At 43.1% G+C, this 8,065-nt stretch overlaps 1 pseudogene; it reads right to left on the bottom strand.

The window, feature by feature from the left end:
- Positions 1-6,687: 6,687 nt before the first annotated feature.
- LOC109296967 lies at positions 6,688-8,001 on the bottom strand (annotated as a pseudogene).
- Positions 8,002-8,065: the final 64 nt, after the last annotated feature.

The raw sequence follows: 8,065 nt of genomic DNA, 5'->3' as shown, positions 1-8,065 counted from the left end.
TCTCCTTAAGGAACAACCACTCTTCTTGGACTCCCAACTCCCCTCCCCTCCGGGACCTCAGTGCCTCCCTGACTAGTCTCCTTACCTCATTGAAATCCGCCCTCCTGAAGTCCAGGGCTGCAGCCTTGCTGCAGGCCTTTGACACCCTGCGCTGGATGGTGAATTCCAGTAGACGATGATCGCTGTCGCCCAGGTGGTCAAGCACCCACAGTCCCCTCACCAGGGCATCGCCTGTGGCCAGCACCAGGTCCAACAAGGCATTTCCCCTGGTGGGACTCTACACCTCCTGGGTTAGATGGAGGTCCCGTAACTCAGCTAGGAACCTATGTGACCGGTTCAGGGTGTGCAGCATAATGTTTATTTGCAATATGAACAAGAGGTTACTCACTGATCCTTGCTGCTCTTCAAACATTAGCGCTGTGCTTTCCAAGCTCCAGAACCTTTTGGAGGGTGTTGTTTGTGGGAGCCATTTGTCCCTCACACAATGGAGGGGCCTAAACCCAACTTTACATCCTCCTCAAATCACTGAAGGTGCAGCAAACTTGGGTCACGCACAGCCCCTACTTCTTTTGACCTGCCAAGGCTGTTTTTGTACCAGTCAGACTGTCAAGTTTTTTCTTTATTTAGGAAAAGAAAGAAAAAACACCCAGCCTAGGCACTGCCTGGACCCACATAGATCAAGGGGGGGGAGTGCCTCACTTGGCTGATGGGGAAACTCAGGCAAGTTTAGTACTATGCAGTTCCAGCACCAGCGGGGACACCTCACTTATCTACCGACAGAAGCCTGGTTGATTGTGTTTGGAAACATGTAAGCACTGTGAACATGGATCCAATGTCTCTGGATTCCTCTGGATCAACCTAACTATGGGCACTGGGAACCTGGCACACTTCAAACTCCACTACATCAGCCCATGGACAAAGGGTATCAGAACTAGGCCCAAGGGAATTGTTTTTTGCAATACATAACATGATCTGGTTAGGACAGTTGTGATATATCATCATGTGTTCACTGATCAAAGTCTTTTACTTTATTTCCCTAGAGTGCACAATGCTATTTAAAATGCTCTTTTCATTTTATCTTGTAAAGTACAACAGCAAATTCAACGTTGCTTTTTTATAAACAAGTATTGCAGACAGAGAGTGAACTTGTCTGCCAACACGGTGCAAAGAATAAGAAAACTAAAAAATGAGTAAGAAATCAAAAGCCAAGTAGAGCACCCACTAATGATTTTCTCAAACCACATCTGGCAATAAAAAGAAACAGCAGGTAGCATGGTGCAACATCTCCAGGGAAATTATCTCTGGTTGCTGTACAGGTCTAGTAGGCAGAAACAAGGGTGTATGGCACAATGCATAACAGCAGTTCAAAAGATGCAAACATATGAGTATAAAGATTCATTTAGGCAGACAAACCATTTCTGTTCTCAATTAGACCACTGAAATCAGCGGACTTAAATCTATACTTGCACCAATGCAACTGTCAACTGAATACCAATACCAATCTATACTTGCACTAACTGAACTACCTAAATACCCAACTAGTTTTTTGTGTCTTTTCACTTTAAACAAACAAGGAAATTAGATGGAAAAAAATGCGTGTCAGATGGTTCAAATCAAAATTAAAAAATGCAAACCTTTGTATACCTGAAACGACATTAATTCAGCAACTTTACACCAAGTGGTTTTTTATTCCCATTTCACTTTTTGATGTAAGACTTAGTACTCAATATATTTTTGCTCAAGTGTCCAATGTTGCACTTCTTTCTCTGGAACCTCTCTTGGAAAAAGATGTGCAGGCTTGTGATTGAAATTTCAAAGTGTATGCCTCCAAATATTCAGGCTGTGAAACCTGTAAGAGCTAATGCTGCTGCAAGAATCTGACATTTTGTATGACCCACCTTGTTTAAAACCACTGAAACTGCGCAGCTAGCATGCAATCACCATGGGCCATTTCAGAGGCAAAGGCTGCTAGCGTGTACACAAAACATCCATCTGCTCTTCCTGATTTACAAGGGAAACCTACTGAATTCCTTTAGAAAAAGATACTTTTTTGGGCTGCCTTCAAACACAGAAGGAATCCCCTGAGTCAACTTTGTCTGTCAAGAACCAAGAAAGGAGGGGGCTAGTCTTCCCCCTTCACCTCCCCCCTACTTGCTTTTTACTCTAGAAGCCAAGAACTGGGCAGTTGCTAGTGTCACTCTGCTAGCCTTCAGGTCACTATTATTTCAGAATCTCATTTTCTTTAATTTTAAGCAAACTTCTAGCTTTAACTTTTACAGGGAGATGAGAGGATGAAGACCCTTGGAGGAGAGTGATTGGTACAGCTGAAGGGCTAGGATAGGAGAGAGTCTCTTTTCACTTATGGAAATGTTCCTTTCCCTAGAAGACTCCTAGTGAACTTGGTGGGTGCACTCGAGGGCAAGAGCCAGAACCAAGGGGATTGCAGACAACGTGCCAAGAAGCAGCAACACATGCCCTTGGAGATGAGAGGGAGGATATAGGAGGCTGGCTGGATAGGGGAAGCTAGTTGAGTCAAAGGTAAATTTTTCAAGGTAGAGGGCGAGAAACAAGTTATACAAAAGTACTCACAGTTTGGGGCAAGGTGGGAGAAGAAGGAATATGGAAGAAATCTGGGTTTATGGGAGATGTGAGGCAGAACAGAAAAAGATTAAACAGCTATGGATCATGGAGGAAGAGTAAGGGAGAAGGAGAGGCAATTTCTTGCAGATATTAATTTTGGTTTGAAAGAATTAGAAAACTCTTGTACAAACAAGCATGGGAAGGTGGGCAAGAAAGAAAGGAAGGCAATTTAAGAGCCCTGGCAGATGCTGGTTTAATCAGATGACTAAAATTTGACGAATTTTATTCCAGATCACCAAAAACTTGCACATCCTGCTATGCTAGATGTACGTGCAATTTTTGGGATCCAGGATAAAACTCATCAGATCCAAATTGCATGACTGCCATCATGCGAGTAGCCTGGGACCAGGTCTCTGGCCCTAGGCTCCTCATGTGTCCAGACCTCCAAAAGGCTCTGCGGGAAATACAACTCCAGGGATCAGCCCATGATGCTATTCTTCCTGAGGCACCCTTTCAACTGGGAGTACCGACAGCTCAGCATCAGGGAACTGTTTCCCAATGATGGGATCCTTGTGTGAACTGACTTTTAAAGCCATGCAGGGTCGCCTAGCATTGGGAAACTGGACCCAGAGGCAGCTCCTAGGGTCTAGGACACAGCCATCTTTGCCTTGGACAACATACCTACACACGGAGCAGATGCCCAGTCTCACACACCTGGGCACCTTTATGCCACATATTCAAATTAAAGTATGATAAAAACTACCCCAAGAAATGTTCTACATACTACACACAGAAACACACACACAGTGTCTCAATCAGGCAATAAATGCAGCATCTGCCAAGGGCCTAAGGCAGGGGCGGGCAAAACAGCAGACCTGGCCAATGGCCAGACTCCATGGCTGGGGCCAGTTTCCATGGAGACTCCAACAGCAGCCACGCTGCAATAGCGCGAGGCCAGGGTTTCCGTGGAAGCCAGCTCCAGCAGTGCTGGCAGGGTGCATAGCCTGGCTGGGACCTTGCAACAGAGCCACAACCTGCAGCCTGCACGCCCCTGCCCAGGGCATGCAGGGTGCAAATTGCAGCTCTGCCCTGGCTCCGGACTGTGCTGTCACCATTGCAAGATCCTAGCCGGGCTCTGGAGCAGCTCTGTGCCCTGATGTGTACCCCTGCCAGCAGGAGTGGCTTGGGGGGGGGTTATAGCCACCCCAAAATTTCCCATAGTCCCCCTCCTAGTAGCACTGCCACTACTGCCCATCTTGCACAGGCAGCAGCAGCTGAGCCTGCCCTGCTTCACCCACAGCACAGCCCCCCCATAGCTCCCCCGACTAGGAAAAGGCTGACATCACTGCTGCCTGCCAGCACTGTTGGGGCCGGTGTTCTCCATGGAAACCCCAGCCCCACACTATCACGGCGCAGCTACTCCTGGGGTCTCCATGGAAACTGGACCCAGCCACGTAGGCAGGGGCTTGCTGGGAAATGGAGTCAGCTACTGGCCGGATCTGGCCCATGGGTCGGACTCTGCCCACCCCTGGCCTAAGGGGGATATTTAAAGGTAATTTTGGTTGAGCAGGCCACTGATGGCACAAGTTGAGAGACAAAATCATTAGTCTGACATGATTCATAGACATTTGGGCTGGAAGGGACCTTGGAAGATCATCGAGTCCAACCCTCTGCCCTAGGGGCAGGAAGTCAGCTGGGATCATAGGATCCCAGCAAGATAAACATCCAAATGTCCCTTGAAGGCGTTCAAAGTAGGTGCTTGAACCACCTCTGGCGGCAGGTTATTCCAAACGTTGGGGGCTTGGACAATGAAGAACCTCTTTACTATGTCCAGCCTGAAACGATTCGTGGACAAAATAATGGAACAGCTGATACAACACTCAGACCGAAAGAGATAAAGAATAGGAATAATACCAGTCAACATGGGTTTATAGAAAACTGGTCTTATAAATCCAAACAATTTTAATTTTTTTAGAAATTGAAATTTTATTTTACAAAAAGGTAACTGCTGACGACTAACATACCTGAACTTATGTAACGTATCTGACTTAGAACGTCAGAATGTTCTATTTAAACCCCCCGCAAAAAAGAAACCCCAAAATAAACCCGTTTTATGTTCTTATCAATAATCTGAAATAAAATCTAAAAGCAGATTTGTTAAAGTTTACAGATAACGTAAGGACTGATCAGAAGGATAAACACAGGAAAGGGAAATTTATTTGGGAAAAGTTATTTTGAAAAAAATGTAAATGTCCTGATTAGGGATTAACTGAACATGAGCTTACAGTGTGATGACATAGACAAAATGACTTCTGTGAACCTTGGAAAAGTTAAGAGGAGAGGCTGTTGATTCTGTATAAAACTCACCGATGAGATTTATTACTGGAATACTGTGTCTATTTTCACTCCCAACATTTCAAGAAAGATATTAAAAAACAGTTCAGAGAAAGAACAAGGAAAATGGGAAAATCTGTTGTGCAGCGAGCTTGAAAGAACTCCACCTATTTATCAAAGACAAGGTTAAAAGATTACAGGTTACTTGATCAGGAAAACTGCTGGAAGGACTTTTCTGATAGTAAAGGGAACTTCACTTCAGCAAAGGCATAGTAAGACACAATGGCTGGGAGTAAGAAAAGAGATAGTTAAAATAACAAATTTAAATAAGATGCAATTTAAAAAATATATAATTAACCACTGGAACAACTCACCTGGAAATGTAGTGCACTCTCCATCATTCAACATTTTAAAATTAGGATGGGATGTCTTTCTGAACATGCTTTATCTCAACCAAAAATTTACAGGCTGAATGGAAAAATTTCTCGGTAAAATCCTGACATGTTATGTAGGAGTTCAAACTAGATTATTATGGTTTCCCTAGCATTAAAATCTATGGAAGAAGTTGATTAGGGAGAAAAAGTAAAGTTATTTTTAAGGCGGCAAAAACGAAGATTACGTTAAAGTGATTCCGAGGTCCCTTCCAACCCTAATGTCTATGAATCTATTTATGAATACGCTTAGAATAATGACAAGACTTTTTCAAGAAAGACTCAGCACTACACAAGCAGTACACAGGTAGCAAATGCCAGGAGAAGGATCAAGACTGAGGATTAGAAATGGTGTAAGAGGTGAGAGAAAAAAGGAGTTACAGTTTACAGTTAAAGGCAGAAATCACACAGTGTTCATGGAAGGGAATGAAAGAAAAAACTTACTGAGAGCAGATGAAAGGAGATTTCAGATCACACAATCACTCTGTGAAAGAAATCGGGCACAAGACAAGAGAGCGTGATACTGAAAACATGGCAAATGCTAATGAGTAAAACAAAAGTTCAGACGTGTGAATAAGCAGAGGCGCAGCCCCATGCCCAGGGCCACTACAATGCATGGGGTTGTGCTGGTTGCTGTAGTGCTGATGGCGATAGTAAGACCAGCTGCTTTCGCAGTGACTATTTTTGTGTGCCCACTCCGCCTCCCCAAAAGGCAACACCCAGAGACTGCTGCCTCAGTTGGGCTCCCCTGGCCTCCCTCTTCAGTTATGCTACTGGAAAAAAAGACAGGCATCTTTGGGGAAGGTGGGGATGCTACAGTAGGAATGAGGGGATGTGCTGGGGAGTCCGTCTAAAAATGGAGACTGAAAAAGGAAGAGAATAAAGCTCAAAGTGGAAATGAAAATGGATGAAAATAGTGGAATGCAACAAGGAGATGGAGGGGAGGGAGGAGGAAGAGAGGTGAGTTGCCAGGGAAAGAGAGGGAACAAACTGAGATGGGAGGAGACAAAGGAAATGGCAGGGGACAGGAAATATCAGGGAGAAGAGGGAGCTAGAATGGAGTACAGGCACCAATTGACAGAGTATTATTAAGGAAAGGAATAAAAGTTTTGGTTGGATTCTTGCCACATTTTATGCTTTTAAATTGCTGAAATGAGATAATAAGTTTTACTTAATTGTAAAAGTGTAAAGTTCATGCAAGTAAGATGAAAATAGGAAAGGACTGAGAGGTTTACACATCCTGGAATGCACCTGAGAAGCATTTCTTAGCCAGCATTTGTTTTCAGTTTTCAAGTGGTCTTTGGTGAGAAATCTAAAGACTGAAGCAATATATATCAACAAATTAAAAGTCATCACAATCAGTTTAATGAAGTGCACAGAATAGCAATCGGTCATGTCAATAAAAATAAAACAATTAATTTTACATCAAGTGTGCTTTATTTCCTCCACAGGTATTCTGTTAAATAAAGCACCATATATATACTGCCAGGCCACAGCTAAAGAGGATTCTTTACAGAATCAAATTTCTTGTGGTTGTTTAGTATACAAGTAAACTTAATTTTGATAATAAGAACCACAGCGATCTGAGGCAATCTGCCTCTATTATAAGGTACAAAACTGGCACAGAGGACACCATATTATACACAGTAAAAATGCCATAAGTTTAAATTACATCATACAGGGCAAGGAAGCCCTGTTCTCCCAGACAGCCATATTAAATGAAAGCCACTACAGTGAACTCTTAATTACATAAAACATATCCATTATTTGATTGCCCTTTAAGAAAGTGTATGGTAGATGCAAAAAGTTTTTTAATCTGGAGTTCTGCCTGACCAAGAATTAAGCATATAAATCTATCTTGCCATTCAAGCAGAGAGCACTGGACAAACTGAAGCACAAAACAGAAATAAGCAAAACTTATACAAACAGCATTTTTTGAAAAAAAGACTTAAAAGCAGACATGCTCCATCTAATGTCAAGAAGCAGCTTGGTTTCCTTTTCCGGATATCCTTGTGACCACATGAATTGTAGACTCAATGGTCCTACACAGGATGTCTAAAATGTCATGCTGCTGCATGTGACTAAAAAGTCCTCTGGAATGGCCACAACCAATTGATAAACTAGTTTCAGGGTCCTGGGATGGTAAGGCTTGACCATCACAGCTTCTCAAATCTGCTAGGTCAGATAAAACTGCTGAAATGGATGTAGAAGGAAATTCGGAGTCATCCTCAGCTGCACTGGAATCCTTGGAACTCTGCAAGTCTTTAAACTCTTTGCATTCTTCAAATTTACCATTGCCTGACTGCTCTTCTGTGTGTTGTGACCTGGCGGTTAACATTATGTCTTCTGAAAATGAAGATGGAACTTCCATTCTGAACTCCTTAACAGAACTGTTTTCCGGGGAAGGAAGATCTTGTTCAGTGCCGGGATCAATGATTGAAGAGTCTCTTGTCTCATTATCTGAAGTGCTTGTTGGGGTTAATGCCTCCCGTGGTTCAGTTTTCATATCACTGATGCAGCTGTCTACAGTGTGTTCCTCATCGCTGCTGACCCGTCTTCTTTTTACAGGAGTAGCTCCTTCATCATCTGTAAAACCAAAATACCATTTTGCTCTGCAGTACCTTTTCCATGGGGGATCTTTTTTTAAAATTGTTTTTTTTTACATTTATATTTAGCATTAAGCTTCTGTATTTTACATTTTTCACCTTCAAAAGCCTTTA

Source organism: Gavialis gangeticus, unplaced genomic scaffold, assembly GCF_001723915.1.
Source record: "Gavialis gangeticus isolate Ggan-Ray unplaced genomic scaffold, GavGan_comp1, whole genome shotgun sequence".
Lineage (NCBI taxonomy): Eukaryota > Metazoa > Chordata > Crocodylia > Gavialidae > Gavialis > Gavialis gangeticus.
The sequence above is the reverse complement of the archived record's forward strand: the minus strand, read 5'-3'. Positions and strand labels throughout refer to the sequence as shown.